Raw genomic sequence first — 22,648 nt, forward strand, 5'->3', positions numbered from 1 at the left:
AGAGGGAGAGCAAAGGAAAGAGAGAGGAGGATTGGGAGAGATGGAGTGCAAAGGAAAGAGAGGAGGATTGGGGGAGAGAGAGCGCAAAGGAAAAGAGAGAGGAGGATTGGGGGAGAGAGAGAGCAAAGGAAAAAGAGAGGAGGATTGGGGGAGAGGAGAGCAAAGGAAAGAGAGAGGAGGATTGGGGGAGAGGGAGAGCAAAGGAAAGAGAGGAGGATTGGGGGAGAGGGAGAGCAAAGGAAAGAGAGAGGAGGATTGGGGGAGAGAGAGCAAAGGAAGAGAGGAGGATTGGGGGAGAGGGAGCGCAAAGGAAAGAGGAGGATTGGGGAGAGGGAGAGCAAAGGAAAAGAGAGGAGGATTGGGGGAGAGGGAGAGCAAAGGAAAAGAGAGGAGGATTGGGGGAGAGGGAGAGCAAAGGAAAGAGAGGAGGATTGGGGGAGAGGAGCGCAAAGGAGAGGAGGATTGGGGAGAGGGAGAGCAAAGGAAAGAGAGAGGAGGATTGGGGGAGAGGGAGAGCAAAGGAAAGAGAGGAGGATTGGGGGAGAGGGAGAGCAAAGGAAAGAGAGGAGGATTGGGGGAGAGGGAGCGCAAAGGAAAGAGAGGAGGATTGGGGGAGAGGGAGTGCAAAGGAAAGAGAGGAGGATTGGGGAGAGGGAGAGCAAAGGAAAGAGAGGAGGATTGGGGAGAGGGAGCGCAAAGGAAAGAGGAGGATTGGGGGAGAGGGAGAGCAAAGGAAAGAGAGAGGAGGATTGGGGGAGAGGGAGAGCAAAGGAAAGAGAGGAGGATTGGGGGAGAGGGAGAGCAAAGGAAAGAGGAGGATTGGGGTAGAGGGAGAGCAAAGGAAAGAGAGGAGGATTGGGGGAGAGGGAGCAAAGGAAAGAGAGAGGAGGATTGGGGGAGAGGGAGAGCAAAGGAAAGAGAGGAGGATTGGGGGAGAGGAGAGCAAAGGAAAGAGGAGGATTGGGGTAGAGGGAGAGCAAAGGAAAGAGAGAGGAGGATTGGGGGAGAGGGAGAGCAAAGGAAAGAGAGAGGAGGATTGGGGGAGAGGGAGAGCAAAGGAAAGAGAGGAGGATTGGGGGAGAGGGAGAGCAAAGGAAAGAGAGGAGGATTGGGGAGAGGGAGCGCAAAGGAAAGAGAGGAGGATTGGGGGAGAGGGAGTGCAAAGGAAAGAGAGGAGGATTGGGAGAGAGGGAGAGCAAAGGAAAGAGAGAGGAGGATTGGGGTAGAGAGCAAAGGAATGAGGAGGATTAGGGGGAGAGGGAGCGCAAAGGAAAGAGAGGAGGATTGGGGGAGAGGGAGCGCAAAGGAAAGAGAGGAGGATTGGGGGAGAGGGAGCGCAAAGGAAAAGAGGAGGATTGGGAGAGAGGAGAGCAAAGGAAAGAGAGAGGAGGATTGGGGTAGAGAGCAAAGGAATGAGGAGGATTGGGGGAGAGGGAGCGCAAAGGAAAGAGAGGAGGATTGGGGGAGAGGGAGCGCAAAGGAAAGAGAGGAGGATTGGGGGAGAGGGAGCGCAAAGGAATGAGGAGGATTGGGGGAGAGGGAGCGCAAAGGAATGAGGAGGATTGGGGGAGAGGGAGCGCAAAGGAAAGAGAGAGGAGGATTGGGGGAGAGAGAGAGCAAAGGAAAAAGAGAGGAGGATTGGGGAGAGAGAGCAAAGGAATGAGGAGGATTGGGGGAGAGGGAGCGCAAAGGAATGAGGAGGATTGGGGGAGAGGGAGCGCAAAGGAAAGAGAGGAGGATTGGGGGAGAGAGAGCGCAAAGGAAAGAGAGAGGAGGATTGGGGGAGAGGGAGCGCAAAGGAATGAGAGAGGAGAGAGCAAAGAGATGAGAGAAGGGAGCCATACAGGGAGAGAGAGCAAGATTGACAGAGAGAAGAGAAGGGGAGGGAGAAAGAGGGGAAGAGGAATGGGAAATGAGCAAAGAGCCGAGAGAAGAGGGGAGAATGGAGGACAGAAAAATACCATACAAATGATGTAACAATATATCATTATGTGGCAGAAGTGTCAGCTTGAATAGACCATTGGAGACCCTCAAAGGGATTTGTGTTCCTCCATGTTTTAAGTATACTCTCAGTCTCCTAACTACAGTTACTACATGCCAGACAGAGCCCCAATCTGCAAGGTGAACAAGGATTTATCTGTCTTGCTCCAGTCAATCAAACAGTGTTCTCACCTTCTGGCCTATTGTACTTTTATTGACAATCAATATGATGAGGAGGAGATGGTCATTTGAAGCACGGCTTCTAGAAGAAGCAAATACCAATTGTGCAATGATGGACAATATTGAGACCATAGTGGGTGGGGTGAAGGAACACACACTGCCAGAGGTTATTTTCTCTCTCTCTCTCTTGATTTAATGAAGCTGCCAGTTGAGGACTTGTGAAGCGTCTGTTTCTCAAACTAGACACTCTAATGTACTTCTCCTCTTGCACAGTTGTGCACCGGGGCCTCCTACTCCTCTTTCTATTCTGGTTAGAGGCAGTTTGCGCTGTTCTGTGAAGGGAGTAGTACACAGTGTTGTACAAGATCTTCAGTTTCTGTCTAATTCAGTATCGGTCTAATTCTGCTCTGCATGCATTATTTGGTGCATTACTTTGCACATGGAGGATCATTTTGCAGAATTCTGCATGCAGTGTCTCAATTTATTTTCTGTCCCATTTTGTGAAGTCTTGGTTGGTGAGCAGACCCCAGACCTCACAACCATAAAGGGCAATGGGTTCTATAACTGATTACAGTATTTTTTTTAACCAGATCCTAATTGGTATGTCGAATTTTATCTTCCTTTTGATGGCATAGAAGGTTCTCTCTCTCTCTCAGCTTTGACCTTTCATCCATCTGTGCAGAAAACCCTACTGTGATGATCTGAGGGCTCATCAGAGATTATAGAGCCATGACAGATGACATAATATCACCCCTAACATGCTCTCCACAGTCACGTCTGTGTGTGTGAGTGTGATTTAAACATAGTCCTCGTCATGCCCTCCTATGACCACCCAGCATCTCCCTCACATCAGAATAATTATTTCTAAACAAAACGCATTTAATCGACTGAGCGCCTCCTTGGCAGTTTCCGTCTGGTGAGTGCTGTGTGACAGCTTCTCCTAAATTACAAATATCAATCTTCCACAGCAGGAGCAGAGCTGGCAAGCTCCTCACAGGGGTCCCCGGGTGCCCCGTGAAAATGCTACCCATCAAAACAATGGCATCAAAACGTGCCAAATGTAACACTCACATCAAAAACGTCAACAGCAAACATCAACAGATGAAACCGCCCCTGTCATCAAAGTGTGCTCCCGGTGAGAGTTCCAGTGAAGAGAGAACGAGGCTCCTGAGAGGTTTTCCTCTCTTTCGAGCTAGGTGTCAACGGCTGAGGTAAAACTGGATGTTGACGCTATTAGCTTTTAGGTAGCTAAAGGCCTAAACAATTCCTTGGAACATGTCTGCTAAAGCCACACAGATGGTCAACGTGGTGCAGCCTGGGGGAAGGAACAGTGAACAGACAGATAGACATTAACACCAATCTGCTCTGTAGTCTAACCAGGCCTTTCCATGAGCGTGTTCCCCTTGTTACCGAGCCCTGTTCCTGCAGCACTGCTTTTCCGGACACACCAAGTTACTGATACATTTCACCACCTCAAAGTGGTCCCCAGCAATACCTGGGTGTTTAAATGCTACAGGACCACTTCATGATGACCGATAAATGGCTTTTAACAGCCCCCGGTACACACAGAAAGGCAGCCGTATAAAGCAATCAACCGCTAATGCAGGGAAGGGGATGTTGGAAAATGAATTAACAGGAAAACCTACGGGGAGTGCTGTATTTGGCCCCACGGGAGAGATGGTGCTTCATTAGGACGCTGGCGGGAGACTGGAGGAAATGTGCATTGGCTCACCTAGGTCTACAGGAGAGGTGAGTTGCTACACAAAGTGTAGGCCTATGAAATAACAGACACAGGTTTATCCTGATATTACTTCAATAATCATTTATATTGTCTAAGTTGGCAAGTATTCATTTAGAAAAAAACCTCAATACACTTTACAGATATTATTATGCCTGCTGTAAGCCACACCACAGAAAGTGACACGTGTGGTGTAGGCTAGCTCTGCCATTCATGATTGGCTGAGTGTGTCTTTCCATTGGTGCGTTGCTGTGTGACCTGTTGTTACCTGCTGTATCACTAGGCCTTTGAGAGCGCGAGCCAACAAGACGGAGCTGTCCATTTCAGCACCACGTTACGGCAACGCAAGCCACTGACAAACTACACAGCATTTGCACCTTGGAATTCGATTAAGCTATATTACTGCATTATGAATATTCATGCACAGGCGAGAGAGAGAGAGAGAGAGAGAGAGAGAGAGAGAGAGAGAGAGAGCCTCTGGCACATTAAGATGAACGGGTGGGTATAGCTGGCCACCATACTCACTAGAAGCACTGTCTGATCTTCTTAACATTCTCTGGCTTTTTCGGAATGGGATTCATCACGACTGGCAGTCTGAGAACATCCTAAATATTATTGGAAAAGTAAGACGTAGCCTAGGCTATACTTGAATACATTTAGAGTTCTAACATGCTGAACCCTTTCTTGTAATACTGATTATGTTTTGTTTAAAGTCCTCACCACATGGTATATCATGTTCATTTTATTCACTGCACTCGTCCTCAAAGAGCGCTCTCGCGACATGAACCAACCAAATGAACATCAAAACAAACATGAATACAGCGATACCTCCTGGGGTTTGTGTCTGAGGAGTGTTAGGCCTGGCTCGGTAGCCTACACTGTAAAACCATGAAACATGTGACATGTTTATAACAAAACGTCAGTGTTTTCAACTGAAAAATGTAGATTTGCCAATAAGTGTCCTCATCATAAACACGGGCATTTAGAATGAAAGATTATACATGATAGTCCGTTTCCAGCAGGAGAACATCTCCTAGGTGTTGTTTCCTTTCCTATCATCCCGTTGTAGAGTGCATTTAGTAATTAGACACTGATGTGATTTTCCATGCTTTTTTTATTCAGATCAGTGTTAGAAATGCCTGACACTTTACCTTGGGCCTGGCTCCACGGTGGTGCAAAAAGAGGCTAGCCCCCTCAGTTGAAACTTGTACCCGCATAGTTTAAGTTTTATGTCCCTATATAAAATTTAAAAAACGTTAAAATGATTGAGAGACAGATTGGCGCAAAATCTGTATGTCAGCACAGTGGACAGAGCGTGGCGCTCTGTATAAAAGCGAAATGCTTCTCATCTGCTGTAGGCTCAGTGAATAACGTGATAAGCCACCGCCTGTAATGTTAGATTTTAAAAGGGTGGGGTCAAGTTTACCATTGAAGCTGCTTCACTCAACTCTGCCTCACGCTCCACCACTAAAGAGTTTAGTTAGCTTCTTCACTAGCTGTAAAAAGCATTAGTGTCAACCTCAGATTAATTAGCTCGCTCCAACCAGCTAATCTGCCACTGCCACGATGGGTTTCAGAAAATGGCTTCACCAAAGTACCCAAACGAAGCCAAAAGGGGAAGGAGAGCGATGAGCAGCAGCATCAAACAACCGAGGCCGTCACCAAACTCAGCAGTGATGATGCTGCAGAGCTCCACATGAGGAGCCTACCCACCCTACCCACCAGGATAATGGCTCCTCAGCCCCCTAGACCTCCGACTGTTCCTGACGATCTTGGAACAGAGCAGCCAGCCCAGGTTAGCCTAGAATCCTACCCTAGCTGTAGATTTTCTGTCCAAAAACATTAATTTAATAGCAACTGGTTCATAGGAAGATAGAAATGGAATACTCTGTTACTGCAGAATTCAATATAATTCCAATGCAAGAACCCATATGATGCCCCTGGGTATAGCTACATATTGGTATGTTTCATCATAGAAATAGATACATTCTAGATGGGTTTTTTTTGGTAGGCTATTGGTTTTCGTGGTTGTTAATGGAACTGTACGTATTGGAAACGTGATTATGGTAGGCTGGAATTGCTTCATTGATTACGTCGATTGAACTTGATCCACAGAAGTGTATTGTGCCATATCACAATGTGTTGCTATACTCATCAGCAGCATGGTTTCCCATGTCTGAAGCGGGCCTATAGGCCTACTTGTTTGGAAAGACAGCTGTGCATGGCTGCATCTCACTGTAGTTGGCTACAGGCTATGTTTTGGTTATTTGGATCTCCATTCGCCTTTTGTTTACTGCTAATGTATCTCGCCTAAATATAGATTGTGTCACGGCGATCTGATATTGTATTTACTAGGCCTACTGGGTACCGCTGTTTTGTTCTGTTCTGTTCTCATTCATTCATTTGCGTTCGCAGTTGTGTCGGTATTCTAAGCCAAACTAGTATTCAATATTTTTGATTGCATGCATGAATAACTAAGCTACTACTTTCAGCACTTAGTTTGGTAAGACAGCTGTGTGTATGGCTGCATTTACACACTGTTTCTAATGGGTGAATTACCCTATCTATCTTGTAGCCTAAATTCATTACCAATACGGCCTTGCTTTAGGGTGTAGGGCGCTGTCCATTGTGCTGATATAGTGCAGCCGAGATTTCGTGACAACCTGTCACTTTAAAAGCACATAATCGATGGTATTGGAGTCTCGGCATTTGAACTTTATGTTAATTGTGTTATAGTGTGATATAAGCAGAATTCAATATAATTGCAATGCAAGAACCCCCAAAATTGTGCCCCCTCACTGATTCCAACTGCCCCTTTAGTAACTTTATCCTGGTGCTGGATCTGCCTTGCCTACATTTCTGCACAACTGAGCAGAACATTTGAATCAAGAAATCTTTTCAATCACGTGGTGTTGTTGTCACTCGACTGTGTTGAGTTAATTTTCGTTAACAGAGTGAACAAGATGTGGGAGTGGAAACATTATCATATTTCCCAGCATGCTTTGTTGCAGGATGATTGTTTTGAATAGTTTGTTTTAATATCCATCTTTTCTCATTGATTCATTGAGCTTATACATCACAAAGATAAATAACTGACAATTTTCTAAACTAATCTAATCTGTAAGGGGTTGGCCTTATTACACCCATTACTGAGATGGTTGTTCCAGTTTAGATGGTTTAGGTAGTGTTTTCTTTTTAAGTTGGTTACTGCAGCAGTCATTCTGAGTGTAAGTTGTAGATGGTAAAATATTCATGTTCTTGGCTATCCTCTCTGGCTGATTTCTGATAGGAATTACTAATTGCTTTATAAACCACAGTATTGTGACTTGTGTGTCTGATGTGATGGGAAACTGAGGCTTTCTGAAGACTGTGGCATTCTGAAGGCTTCGCTTTTGCCAAAAAATGGTTAATTACTCGGAGCGTCGTTATATGTTCACAATGCAAATTAGTGACATCTGGTGGTCAGCAATAATCAGCGTGTCATAGCAAGTCAACCCTATCTTTAACCGTTACTGGGAACGTTGTTGTAGTTAAGGATACATTGGTCTTCAAACTATCCTGTATTTGTACATCTGCATTGCTTGCTGTTTGGGGTTTTAGGCTCGGTTTCTTCTGTACAGCACTTTGTGACATTGGCTGTTGTAAAAAGGGCTTATAAATACATTTGATTGATTGATACCATTTGGATATATCTTTGCCCATCTCTGGCTAGTGACATGTACGTTACTGTAATATTCACACTAACTTGCCACCAGCATCCTGTAAATTACTGGAAAATCCTGAGCAATGATACATTACAATACTGTAAAATTAGTATACTATACTTTAAGTATATGCTAATGTAATTGTGTTGGTATTTTACAGTAATTACATGGGATTAGTGCAAGCGGGTAGGTATTTGTATATTACAGTATATTTATGAATATTTGGTGTTTTATATAAATTGCACTTCTAGAGGCCTAAACAAAGGCTTCCAAACTGCCAGTGAGTACAGGCCAAAACCCATTTAAAAGACATGGCTTAATATTCACCTATTAAATGTTTAAGACCCGCTGTCACTCTGATCTGTTCCATATCTACATTAAATTGCTTGGGCACTACTACCACATATCAGTTAAATTGCTTGGGCACTACTACCACATATCAGTTAAATTGCTTGGGCACTACTACACATATCAGTTAAATTGCTTGGGCACTACTACACATATCAGTTAAATTGCTTGGGCACTACTACATACATTGCTTGGGCACTACTACACATATCAGTTAAATTGCTTGGGCACTACTACCACATATCAGTTAAATTGCTTGGGCACTACTACCACATATCAGTTAAATTGCTTGGGCACTACTACCACATATCAGTTAAATTGCTTGGGCACCACTACCACATATCAGTTAAATTGCTTGGGCACTACTACCACATATCAGTTAAATTGCTTGGGCACTACTACCACATATCAGTTAAATTGCTTGGGCACTACTACCACATATCAGTTAAATTGCTTGGGCACTACTACCACATATCAGTTCAATTGGTACAGCATTTTCAGTAACAGGTGCAAAAAATATAGCCACTAACAAGGCACGCAGCAAAATGTGTTAATGAGCCACAACAATACCATGCACACACAAACTGTTTTTGACTCTCCAAAATTACAGTACAGTATTTTGTAGGGATGGTACTGAATTACAGTAAATTACTGTAGATTTACAGGAAAAGGTTTTTAGATTCCAAAAATACACTGTTACTGATTTACAGTCAATTACTGGCAACGCACCAGTCAGTATGGTACTGTACTCTGAGGGTACAGCATTCTCACTAATGGGTGCAACAAATATAATGTTTTACAAGGCACACCTCTAAATATGTTAATGAGCCAGAGATTATTTCACTGCCCACAACCTTTTCCCATAATGCACCATAACTCACAGTATGCTGCTGTAAATATACAGCAAAATGGGTAATACAGTGCTTTACTGTACAGCAATTGCTGTAATTCTATAGCAGTGTAGCAGAATGCTATTGAGCCCCCATAATGCATTGCTCTTTACAGTACTGAAACACAGGTAGAAAAATTTGACAGATATTTCACCGGATGTACAAATGTGATGCAGCCGCTGGGCGTTTCCACTTGCTACCAAATATGGTAGTGAGAGGAAGCCCAGTTGCTGGCAGTGGGAGAAGATAGAACAAGATGGAATTTGACGAATTTTCTCATCGTGGAACATTTGATCTCAATACAATTTTCTGTTCTCAAAACTAGAATATGTTGCGAATAGAGTTGACTAAGTTTTGTACACTTAACTCTTTGCGAAAGTTTTTTTAAATTGTGTTTTTTAGAAGGATTGCAAAGGAAAATTGAGTTATTGCACACCCGCACTCTACAGAATAGGCGTTCACTAACGGAAATATGAGCACGCATGCTAGAACGTGCCAATAGAATCTCGCTAGCTTGTGCTTGGTTCTGCCCACCTTCATGCTTGCGTTGCCCACTATGACTCATTTGTACGCATTTGAAATACGGGCTGTGGTCTATCTTGGTTTAGTTCTAAAAATCTTTGACTGAACTATAATATAGAATTAGAGTAGCTAACTGTTAAAGTGTTGCTGTACATTCACAGCACTTTGTTACAGTGATACGCTGAATAAATGTGTTAATGTGTTTAAAAAGTGTTAAAGCGAATAAACATGTTCTTGTGTTTACCATCTAAACACTGTGACACTTTTTCATTGAAATTCTAAATGTCTTGATGCATTTAAAATATGTTACAGAGAAGTATTTAGTTGTGTGTTCAAATCCTAAACCCTTGGTTTTACAGTGTATTTATTGGGTATTCAGTCATGAGGCTCCCTATTCATTCTAATTGAGACGCAGTTCCCGAAATAGGATCATCGTCAATCAACCACCTTAATCCCTGCGTCATACGTCTCCTGTCCGAACAGTCCCCCCCGGGGTTGCGCTGTTTTTCCCCAGCCGCAAATTTAACCACACTGCGATTACCCACGGTGAGACTCGATGTAGGAAGCTGGTTGGGAAACGACAGAGCGGCGTGTGCACGGCCTGCTGTACAAAACCACCATATAGGCTTTTTTTTTTTTTTTTACAGCAGCAGAGAGCAGAAAACTCACCCAATCTTAAAAATTCCCGACCACAGAATCACCCCACACCGGTCATGAACTAACCCTTCCAACGGGAACTTTAGCATTGTGTGTCATCCCACTGGGCACACACTGGTTGAATCAACATGGGGTCTACGTCATTTCAATTAAATTACGTTGAACCAACGTGGAATGGACGTTGAATTGACGTCTGTGCCCAGTGGGATGCATCGCGTCACCTCAGTAAAATATCACATTTTAATACTTGATTGCCTATTCACCCGGTAAACTGCATATTGCCATCCAATTAAAATGCGTAAGTAACCTGGCCCATGCGTTTTTATTGCCAGTAAACGGGGAAACAACTGTGTAGCCCCCTCTCTCTCTGACCCCCCCCCTCCCTCTGCCCCCCCACATACACACACATACTGAAACAGACAAGCTCACACACACAGAGAGAGAGAGAGAGAGAGAGAGAGAGAGAGGGAGAGACTAAATGCCACTGACAAAAAAGTTGTTATTGCTCTTGTGAAACAAACACACAAACAAAAGCTTGTAATCGCCTGAAACATGCCCCATTTGTATACAGTACCCAAAGCCGGGATTCAGCATATGGCTTACCTACAGGGGAAAAGCTGCCGCTTCGTTTACACCTTTATCTAAATCCTCTCGCTGAGCTTCCCTAAGCCGGCGGGCCAATATGTGAGACTGCACTGCAGTGGATCTCTATAGGTCCTTTAACATCCCCACACTGGAGCTCTTCTTTCTATAAGCCATAGCAACCTACACCAATCACATACACGATGGCATGCATTGTACAATGGCTTTTCTAAGAAAACAACACACGTGAAATCACGTTAGCCACCAGAAAAAGCATCAGCCTATTCCACAGTCTGTCTGTCTGAATATCTGTCTGTTCGTTCTGAACAACCCAGTTCACCCCATTTACCCGTGTAGCCTGCTAATTACAGAGTCTGTGCTGCAACAGCGGCAGGTGCTTAACTTCACACAGCCATTCCCCGGTCCGTCACAGTCACGACCGTCACAGACCGCCGTGCGCGTCTATATGGATACATATTACGCCTCATACACCGTGATTGACTGAAATGCTTTCAGAATCAGAATAACTGCTGCAACTTCATATATAATTCCCTCGTCCTTCGGAAACTAGACTCAATGACAGACCCGACCATTGTGTTGCAGCGATCAAAGAAGTAGAATTGTAATTAAGGGCCAACCAACTTTATCAAACTGCCAGGAGCGGTATAGCCTGCGACAAGAGACAGAGCAAATGGGAATTGGCTTACCTTCAAATCGCTTTACAAAATGATCCACGAGCGTCCGTCAGTCAGTGGGGAAAGCTTTGGACATCACAGCGACGGGGATCAGCCAGAGAGAACATGTTTCCATGGAGTGTCAGGGTGCCACTGAAGAACTGTATTTCAAGCAGATCACCCATTCGGACGATAGCCGCGGCGGTTTAAACGGAAGTTTAATCCAAAGAGAAAGATGTGGATCTTGTTTCTGTTCTCAGACGGATGAAGAAGTGCCAAGCTCACTCAATAAACAGACGTGCATTTAGGTGAGAGACTGAGAGATCGAAGAAAAGGGGGTTTCTATTGTAAAAAAAAAAAAAAAAGAAATTATTATGACCAACTACAAAATAAAAGGCAACAAATATGGCATTTACAAAACGAACGGGGGGCAATGGAAGAGCGTAGCCTACTGAACTCCCCCCTAAATCTGCCTGCTCGCTTTTGCCAAGAGGTTCGATCAGGAATTCTCTGGAGTGTGCCCAACCATCCCAAACGCAGGACTGTGCACTCCGCTAAACCGCACCACGCCACAGACTGGAAAATAAATGTATGGATATAATCGCAAGTATCCTGTATTGCCAGATCCGATGGGGGGGTTTCCTCCACAGCCCCGCTATGTGGATGCGATGCTCATAGCCTGCGCTCCTGAGAGGGAACTCTCCCCGGTCCTAGTGCCTTCTATTCGCCTTGTGCCTCCCGTTCAACAAGCGCCTCCGTAACACCTGCATTCTGTCTTAACTAAAGGCCTACTCACGGATTTGAAGGGGTAAATTATTTTAAGAAGAAGATGAAACAATCCGTGGGCAGGCTTGTAATTTTAAAGCCCAAAGCCAATGTGTTATAATTACACTCGATAGCGCAAGAGGGCCACGTGGTGTGCCATCCACCTGCGGTGAGAGAGAGAGAGTGAGATACTATTTTACTAGAGGCGTGAGTTCCTTCCTTCTGCCCGCCACCAGACCTCTGTGCGCGTGAAACAGGATGGGGGAGAGGGCAGCTTGCCATCACACAAATGCAGTAGAAAGGAGTTTGGCGCCGACATCCCTTTCTCTCGCTCCATGGCCAGTAAATTAAATGGATGCTATCCAAACTATAAAAGTATAGAATATATTATTATATTATATTATTCATACTAGCCTATGGTCTGAGCTTTTCAATTAACATGACCTTGTATGGTACGTTTTTGTAATGGGAAAATATATTTGTCAACTGACATGTATCATCCAGTGATAAATACAGCATGTTCCTCAGGACTATGCCCTGTCAAGGCAGTGGTTGAATCACGGTCTGGGAGTGGAATATTGATGAGGGGCTAGGAGAAAAAGAAAGGCTACCATAGAGGAGATCTCAAGCACCCATACATGCACTCACACATGCACAATTGTGGTGAAATTGGAAAAGTGCTTACAACAAGACCATCCAGTAAAATGTTAACAGGCCCACCTCTCCAGGAGTTCAAAGGTAAAGGTTGACTTGTGTAAAGCATCTATAGCCTCAGGCTCATGCTCACAGCCAAAAAGTCCACCTCCACAGTTGTTCCTGTTGGAGTTTGAGTAGGTACCTTACAGGGCCTATAGGCATTCATCATAGATATATACAGTATGGGCTTCCTCCTCTTCACTTCCCTCTTATGATGAAACTATTCACTTCACAGTGCTGCTCACAGCCGGTCTATTTTCTCTCGTGTGTGTCAAGCTGATGCTCAGAGAGCCTCAAGTCCTAGGTACTACTCATTCACCACTAGCAGCTGCCTCCTACATTTTACCTGCTATACCTCCTACCTCCTATATGTTCTACATCCTAAAACAATATTAGTATCCCCTTTCTTCCTATCACTCCCTCTCTCACACACATCTGCACGCGCACGCACGCACACACACACACACACACACACACACACACAATCTCACACACACACACAATCTCACACACACACACACACACACACACACACACACACACACACACACACACATACACACACAAAGGCTCCCTCCATTATCTCCTATACCTCCAAACTCCTACACCTCCTACCGCCTATGTCCCCGATACCTCCTACCTCCTATACCTCCAATACCTCCTACCTCCTATACCTCCTACCTCCTATACCTCCTGCCTTCCATACCGCCAACCTCCTACACGTCCTACCTCCTATACCCTAATCCGTCTATACCTTGTACCTGTACCTCCAACACCTCCTATACATCTACCTCCTACTTCTTACCTCCTATACATCCAACCTCATATACCTCCTACTTCCTATACCCTGTACCTCCTATACATCCTACACCTCCTACCTCTTATACCTCCTACCTATCTCCTATACCTTCTACCTCCTCTACCTTCTACCTCCTATACCTCCTACCTCCTATGCCTCCTTCCTCTTACCTCCTATACCTCCTACCTACAATACCTCCTATCTCCTATAACTGCTATGCCTCCTACCTCCTATACCTCCTACCTCCTTCCTCCTATACCTCCTACCTCCTATACCACCTACAGTTGAAGTTGGAAGTTTATATACACTTAGGTTGGAGTCATTAAAACTTATTTTCAGCCACTCCATAAATTTCATGTTATGGCTGGGGGCAGTATTGAGTAGCTCGGATGAATAAGGTGGCCAGAGTAAACTGCCTGCTACTCAGTCCCTAATATATGCATATTATTAGTATATTTGGATAGGAAACACTCTGAAGTTTCTAAAACTGTTTGAATGATTTCTGTGAGTATAACAGAACTCATATGGCAGGCAAAAACCTGAGAAAAAAATCCAACCAGGAAGTGGGAAATCTGAGGTTGGTCGTTTTTCAACTCATTCCTTATTGAAGATACAGTGGGATATTGGTCATGTTGCACTTCTTACGGAGTCCACTAGATGTCAACAGTCTTTAGAACCTTGTTTGATGCTTCTCTTGTGAAATTCTGTTGTTTTGAATTTGCACTTTCACTGGCTGTTAAGTTGTTTAACAAACTATAATTCTGGTAAGCCGGATAGGACATCTACTTGGTAGATGACACAAGTAATATTTTCAACAATTGTTTACAGACAGATTATTTCACTTATAATTCACTGTATCACAATTCCAGTGGGTCATAAATGTACATACACTAAGTTGACCTCCTATACCTCCTACCTCCTGTACCTCCTAACTCCTATATCCCCTATACCTCCTACATTCTATATCCCCTGTACATCCTAACTCATATACCTCCTAAATCTCCTACCTCTTATCTCCTATTCCTCCAACCTCCTATTCCTCCTACCTCCTATGCCACTTACAGTTGAAGTCGGAAGTTTACATACACCTTAGCCAAATACATTTAAACTCAGTTTTTAACAAGTCCTGACATTTAATCCAAGTAAAAATTCCCTGTCTTAGGTCAATTAGGATCACCACTTTTTTTTAAAGAATGTGAAATGTCAGAATAATAGTAGAGAGATGTCACACCGTGACCATAGTTTGCTTTGTATGTTTCTATGTTTTGGTTGGTCAGGGTGTGATCTGAGTGGGCATTCTATGTTGGATGTCTTGTTTGTCTATTTCTATGTCTGGCCTGATATGGTTCTCAATCAGAGGCAGGTGTTAGACATGGTCTCTGATTGGGAACCATATTTAGGTAGCCTGGGTTTCACTGTGTGTTTGTGGGTGATTGTTCCTGTCTCTGTGTTTTGCACCAGATAGGGCTGTTTTGGGTTTTCACATTTCATTGTTTTGTAGTTTATTCATGTATAGTTTTCCTTTATTAAACAAACATGAATCATCACCACGCTGCGTTTTGGTCCGCCTCTACTTCACCACAAGAAAGCCGTTACAAGAGAATTATTTATTTCAGCTTTTATTTCTTTCATCACATTCCCAGTGGGTCAGAAGTTTACATGCACTCAATTAGTATTTGGAAGCATTGCCTTTAACCTTTTTGGGAAGGATAGGGTGGGTAGAATAGCGTGCCCAGAGTGAACTGCATCCTACTCTGTCCCAGATGCTAATATATGCATATTATTATTAGTATTGGTTAGAAAACACTGAAGTTTCTAAAACTGTTCGATCGACGTCTGCGACTATAACAGAACTCATATGGCAGGCGAAAACCTGAGAAAAATCCAACCAGGAAGTGGGACATCAGAGGTTTGTAGTTTTTCAAAGCTTGGCCTGCTGAGTACACATTGAGATATGGATGAGGTTGAACTTCCTAGGCTAGGGCTTCCACTAGATGTCAACTGTCTTTTGAAACTTGAATGAGGATTCTACTATAAAGGAGGGGCTCATGAGACCTCTGAGTGGTCTGGCAGAGATCCTCGGTCTCATGACGCGCGCTCCCGACAGAGTTACCTCGCGTTCCAGTGCTTTTTCTGAAGACAAAGGAATTCTCCGGTTGGAACATTATTGATGTTTTATGTTAAAAACATCCTAACGATTGATTCCATACATCGTTTGACATGTTTCTAAAGGACTGTAACGGAACTTTTCAAGTTTTTGTCTGGATGAAATGCTCGCGCCTCATGAAGATGTATTACTGGGCTGAACACGCTAACAACACGTGGCTATTTGGACATAAATGATGGCACAAATCAGTAATTTATTGTCAAACTGGGATTCCTGGCAGTGCCTTCTGATGAAGATCATCAAAGGTAAGTGAATATTTATGGTGTTTCTAACGTTGTTGATTCCAAAATGGCGGCTATTCCTCTGGCTGTTTTGGGTTCTGAGCGCCGTTCTCAGATTATGCTTTTTCTGTAAAGTTTTTAAAAAATGACACAGCGGTTGCATTAAGGAGAAGTCTATCTTTAATTCTGTGAATAACACCAGTATCTTTTATCAATGTTTATTATTAGTATTTCTGCAAAATCACCGGATGTTTTGGAATCAAACATTTACTGCACTTGAGGCGTCAATGTAAACTGAGATTTTGGGATATAAATATGCACATTATCGAACAAAACATACATGTATTGTGTAACATGATGTCCTATGAGTGTCATCTGATGAAGATCATCAAAGGTTAGTGATTAATTTTATCTATATTTCTGCTTTTTGTGACTCCTATCTTTGGCTGGAAAAATGGCTGTGTTTTTTTGACTTGGCGGTGATCTAACATAATCATATGTTGTGTTTTAGCTGAAAAGCATTTTTGAAATCGGACATGATGGGTAGATTTACAAAATGTTTATCTTTCATTTGCTGTATTGGACTTGTTAATGTGTGAAAGTTACATATTTCAAAAACATATTTTTGAATTTCGCACGCTGCCTTTTCAGCGGAATGTTGTCGAGGTGTTCCGCTAGCGGAACCCCTGCGCTAGAAAGGTTCAATTGTTTAACTTGGGTCAAACAGTTCAGGTAGCCTTCCGCAAGTGTCCCACAATATGTTGGGTGAATTTTGGCCCATTCCCCCTGACAGAGCTGGTGTAACTGAGTCAGGTTTGTAGGCCTCCTTGCTCACACACACTTCTTCAGTTCTGCCCACACATGTTCTATAGGATTGAGATCAGGGCTTTGTGATGGCCACTCCAATACCTTGAATTTGTTGTCTTTAAGCCATTTTGCCTCAACTTTGGGAGTATGCTTGGGGTCATTGTCCATTTGGAAGACCCATTTGTGACCAAGCTTTAACTTCCTGACTGATGTCATGAGATGTTGCTTCAATATATCCACATAATAGTCCTTCGTCATTATTCTATCTATTTTGAGAAGTGCACCAGTCCCTCCTGCAGCAAAGCACCTGCACAGCATGATGTTGCCACCCACCGTGCTTCAAGGTTGGATGGTGTTTTTCATCAGACCAGAGGACATTTCTCTAAAAAGTACGATCTTTGTCCCCATGTGTAGTTGCAAACCGTAGTGTGGCTTTTTATAGCGGTTTTGGAGCAGTGGCTTCTTCCTTGTTGAGCGGCCTTTCGGGTTATGTCGCGATACTGTAAGTCTCGTTTTACTGTGGAAATAGTTACTTTTGTGAGGATACTGGAGGAAACACATACAAGGTCCTTTGCTGTTGTTCTGGGATTGATTTGCACTTTTCGCACCAAAGAACGTTCATCTCTAGGAGAACGCTTCTTATTCCTGAGCGGTATGATGGCTGCGTGGTCCCATGGTGTTTATACTTGCGTACTATTGTTTGTACAGATGAACATGGTACCTTCAGGCATTTTGAAATTGCTCCCAAGGATGAAACAGACTTGTGGAGGTCTACAAATTTTTTTCTGAGGTCTTGGCTGATTTACTTTGATTTTCCCATGATGTCAAGCAGAGGCACTGAGTTTGAAGTGTGGCCTTGAAATACATCCGCAGGTACACCTCCAATTGACTCAAATGATGTCAATTTGCCTATCAGAAGCTTCTAAAGCCATGACATCATTTTCTGGAATGCTCCAAGTTGTTTAAAGGCACAGTCAATTTAGTGTATGTAAACTTCTGACTCACTTGAAATGTGATACAGTGAATTATAAGTGAAATAATCTGTCCGTAAACGATTGTTGCAAAAATGACTTGTTTCATGCACGAAATAAATGTCCTAATCGACTTCCCAAAACTATAATTTGTTAACAAGAAATGTGAGGAGTGGTTAAACAACTAGTTTTAATGACTCCAACCTAAGTGTATGTAAACTTCCGACTTGAACTGTATATTTCCTCCTCCTATACCTCCTATACTTCCTACCTCCTACCATCTTATGTCCTATACCTCCTTCCTCCTACACCTTCTATACCTCCTAGCTCCTACACCTCATACCTCTTACCTCCTTTACCGCCTAAGCCCTATATCTCCTATATCTCCTACCTTCTGTACCTCCTACATTCTATACCTCCTATACCTCATATTCCCCCTATATATCCTACCTCCTATACCCAGTACCTCCTATACCTCGTACATGTACCTCCTATACCCTGTACCTTCTGTACCTCCTACCTCCTGTACCTCCTATACCTCCTACCTCCTATACCTCCTACCTCCTACCTCCTACTTCTTGTACCTACTATACCTCCTACCTCCTATACCTCCTACCTCCTATACCTCCTACCTCTTAACTCCTGTACTTCCTACCTCCTACTTCTTGTACCTCCTACCTCCTACCTACTATATCTCCTAGCTCCTATACCTCCTACCTCTTACCTCCTATACCTATTACCATCTACTGTATATAGATGAAGTCTGCAAAAAAAGAAACATCCTCTCACTGTCAACTGCTTTTATTTTCAGGAAACTTAACAAGAGTAAATATTTGTAAGAACATAACAAGATTCAACAACTGAGATGTAAACTGAACAAGTTCCACAAAGGGGGGGTGGGTCAAAACCAAAGTAACAGTCAGTATCTGGTGTGGCCACCAGCTGCATTAAGTACTGCAGTGTATCTCCTCCTCATGGACTGCACCAGATTTGCCAGTTCTTGCTGTGAGATGTTACCCCACTCTTCTACCAAGGCACCTGCAAGGTCCCAGACATTTCTGGGGGGAATTGCTCTAGCCCTCACCCTCCGATCCAACAGGTCCCAGACGTGCTCAATGGGATTGAGATCCGGGCTTTTCGCTGGCCATGGCAGAACACTGAAATACCTGTCTTGCAGGAAATCATGTACAGAACGAGCAGTATGGCTGGAGGCATTGTCATGCTGGAGGGTCATGTCAGGATGAGCCTGCAGGAAGGGTACCATATGAGGAAGGAGGATGTCTTCCCTGTAACAAACAGTGTTGAGATTGCCTGCAATTACAACAAGCTCAGTCCGATGATGCTGTGAAACACCGCCCCAGACGATGACAGACCCTCCACCTCTAAATCGATCCCACTCCAGAGTACAGACCTCGGTGTAACGCTCTTTGCTTCGATGATGAACACGAATCTGACCATCACCCCTGGTAAGACAAAACCGCAGCTCGTCACTGAAGAGCACTTTTTGCCAGTCCTGTCTGGTCCAGCGACGGTGGGTTTGTGCCCATAGGTGACATTGTTGCCGGTGAAGTCTGGTGAGGACCTGCCTTACAACAGGCCTACAAGCCCTCAGTCCAGCCTCTCTCAGCCAATTGCGGACAGTCTGAGCGCTGAGGGAGGGATTGTGCATTCCTGGTGTAACTTGGGCTGTTGTTGTTGCCATCTTGTACCTGTCCCGCAGGTGTGATGTTTGGATGTACCAATCCTGTGCAGGTGTTGTTACAAGTGGTCTGCCACTGTGAGGATGATCAGCTGTCCGTCCTGTCTCTCAATAGCTCTGTCTTAGGTGTGTCACAGTACAGACATTGCAATTTATTGCCCTGGCCACATCTGCAGTCCTCATGCCTCCTTGCAGCATGCCTAAGGCACAGTCATGCAGATGAGCAGGGACCCTGGGCATCTTTCTTTTGGTGTTTTTCAGAGTCAGTAGAAAGGCCTCTTCAGTGTCCTATGTTTTCATAACTGTGACCTTAATTGCGTACCGTCTGTAAGCTGTTAGTGTCTTAACGACCGTTCCACAGGTGCATGTTCATTAATTGTTTATGGTTCATTGAACAAGCATGGGAAACAGTGTTTAAACCCTTTACAATGAAGATCTGTGAAGTTATTTGGATTTTTATTTATTATCTTTGAAAGACAGGGTGCTGAAAAAGGGAGTTTTTTTGTTGCTGAGTTTACATTGGTCACGGCTCCCGAGTGGCGCAGCGGTCACTGCATCTCAGTGCAAGAGGCTTTACTACAGTCCCTGGTTCGATTTTTCAGGCTGTATCACATCCAACCATGTTTGGGAGTGCCATAGTGCGGTGCACAATTGGCCCAGCGACATCCGGGTTCTTACCTGACTTGCCTATTTAAATAAAGGTAAAAAAAAACTACTGGCGGCAACCGCAATGTAATCAATAGGAGGTAAACAGTGGATGGTGCTGAAAATATAGCTAACTTATCATTTTTTATTTTATTTTTTTATTTGACCTTTTATTTAACCAGGTAGGCAAGTTGAGAACAAGTTCTCATTTACAATTGCGACCTGGCCAAGATAAAGCAAAGCAGTTCGACAGATACAACGACAGAGTTACACATGGAGTAAAACAAACATACAGTCAATAATACAGTATAAACAAGTCTATATACAATGTGAGAAAATGAGGTGAGAAGGGAGGTAAAGGCAAAAAAGGCCATGGTGGCAAAGTAAATACAATATAGCAAGTAAAACACTGGAATGGTAGTTTTGCAATAGAAGAATGTGCAAAGTAGAAATAAAAATAATGGGGAGCAAAATAAATAAATAATTTAAATACAGTTGGGAAAGAGGTAGTTGTTTGGGCTGAATTATAGGTGGGCTATGTACAGGTGCAGTAATCTGTGAGCTGCTCTGACAGTTGGTGCTTAAAGCTAGTGAGGGAGATAAGTGTTTCCAGTTTCAGAGATTTTAGTAGTTCGTTCCAGTCATTGGCAGCAGAGAACTGGAAGGAGAGGCGGCCAAAGAAAGAATTGGTTTTGGGGGTGACTAGAGAGATATACCTGCTGGAGCGTGTGCTACAGGTGGGAGATGCTATGGTGACCAGCGAGCTGAGATAAGGGGGGACTTTACCTAGCAGGGTCTTGTAGATGACATGTAGCCAGTGGGTTTGGCAACGAGTATGAAGCGAGGGCCAGCCAACGAGAGCGTACAGGTCGCAATGGTGGGTAGTATATGGGGCTTTGGTGACAAAACGGATTGCACTGTGATAGACTGCATCCAATTTGTTGAGTAGGGTATTGGAGGCTATTTTGTAAATGACATCGCCAAAGTCGAGGATTGGTAGGATGGTCAGTTTTACAAGGGTATGTTTGGCAGCATGAGTGAAGGATGCTTTGTTGCGAAATAGGAAGCCAATTCTAGATTTAACTTTGGATTGGAGATGTTTGATATGGGTCTGGAAGGAGAGTTTACAGTCTAACCAGACACCTAAGTATTTGTAGTTGTCCACGTATTCTAAGTCAGAGCCGTCCAGAGTAGTGATGTTGGACAGGCGGGTAGGTGCAGGTAGCGATTGGTTGAAGAGCATGCATTTAGTTTTACTTGTATTTAAGAGCAGTTGGAGGCCACGGAAGGAGAGTTGTATGGCATTGAAGCTTGCCTGGAGGGTTGTTAACACAGTGTCCAAAGAAGGGCCGGAAGTATACAGAATGGTGTCGTCTGCGTAGAGGTGGATCAGGGACTCACCAGCAGCAAGAGCGACCTCATTGATGTATACAGAGAAGAGAGTCGGTCCAAGAATTGAACCCTGTGGCACCCCCATAGAGACTGCCAGAGGACCGGACAGCAGACCCTCCGATTTGACACACTGAACTCTATCAGAGAAGTAGTTGGTGAACCAGGCGAGGCAATCATTTGAGAAACCAAGGCTGTCGAGTCTGCCGATGAGGATGTGGTGATTGACAGAGTCGAAAGCCTTGGCCAGATCAATGAATACGGCTGCACAGTAATGTTTCTTATCGAGGGCGGTTAAGATATCGTTTAGGACCTTGAGCGTGGCTGAGGTGCACCCATGACCAGCTCTGAAACCAGATTGCATAGCAGAGAAGGTATGGTGAGATTCGAAATGGTCGGTAATCTGTTTGTTGACTTGGCTTTCGAAGACCTTAGAAAGGCATGGTAGGATAGATATAGGTCTGTAGCAGTTTGGGTCAAGAGTGTCCCCCCCTTTGAAGAGGGGGATGACCGCAGCTGCTTTCCAATCTTTGGGAATCTCAGACGACACGAAAGAGAGGTTGAACTGGCTAGTAATAGGGGTGGCAACAATTTCGGCAGATCATTTTAGAAAGAAAGGGTCCAGATTGTCTAGCCCGGCTGATTTGTAGGGGTCCAGATTTTGCAGCTCTTTCAGAACATCAGCTGAATGGATTTGGGAGAAGGAGAAATGGGGAAGGCTTGGGCGAGTTGCTGTTGGGGGTGCAGTGCTGTTGACCGGGGTAGGAGTAGCCAGGTGGAAAGCATGGCCAGCCGCAGAAAAATGCTTATTGAAATTCTCAATTATGGTGGATTTATCAGTGGTGACAGTGTTTCCTATCTTCAGTGCAGTGGGCAGCTGGGAGGAGGTGTTCTTATTCTCCATGGACTTTACAGTGTCCCAGAACTTTTTTGAGTTAGTGTTGCAGGAAGCAAATTTCTGCTTGAAAAAGCTAGCCTTGGCTTTTCTAACTGCCTGTGTATAATGGTTTCTAGCTTCCCTGAACAGCTGCATATCACGGGGCTGTTCGATGCTAATGCAGAACGCCATAGGATGTTTTTGTGTTGGTTAAGGGCAGTCAGGTCTGGGGAGAACCAAGGGCTATATCTGTTCCTGGTTCTAAATTTCTTGAATGGGGCATATTTATTTAAGATGGTTAGGAAGGCATTTAAAAAAAATATCCAGGCATCCTCTA

Source organism: Oncorhynchus tshawytscha, linkage group LG26, assembly GCF_018296145.1.
Source record: "Oncorhynchus tshawytscha isolate Ot180627B linkage group LG26, Otsh_v2.0, whole genome shotgun sequence".
Lineage (NCBI taxonomy): Eukaryota > Metazoa > Chordata > Actinopteri > Salmoniformes > Salmonidae > Oncorhynchus > Oncorhynchus tshawytscha.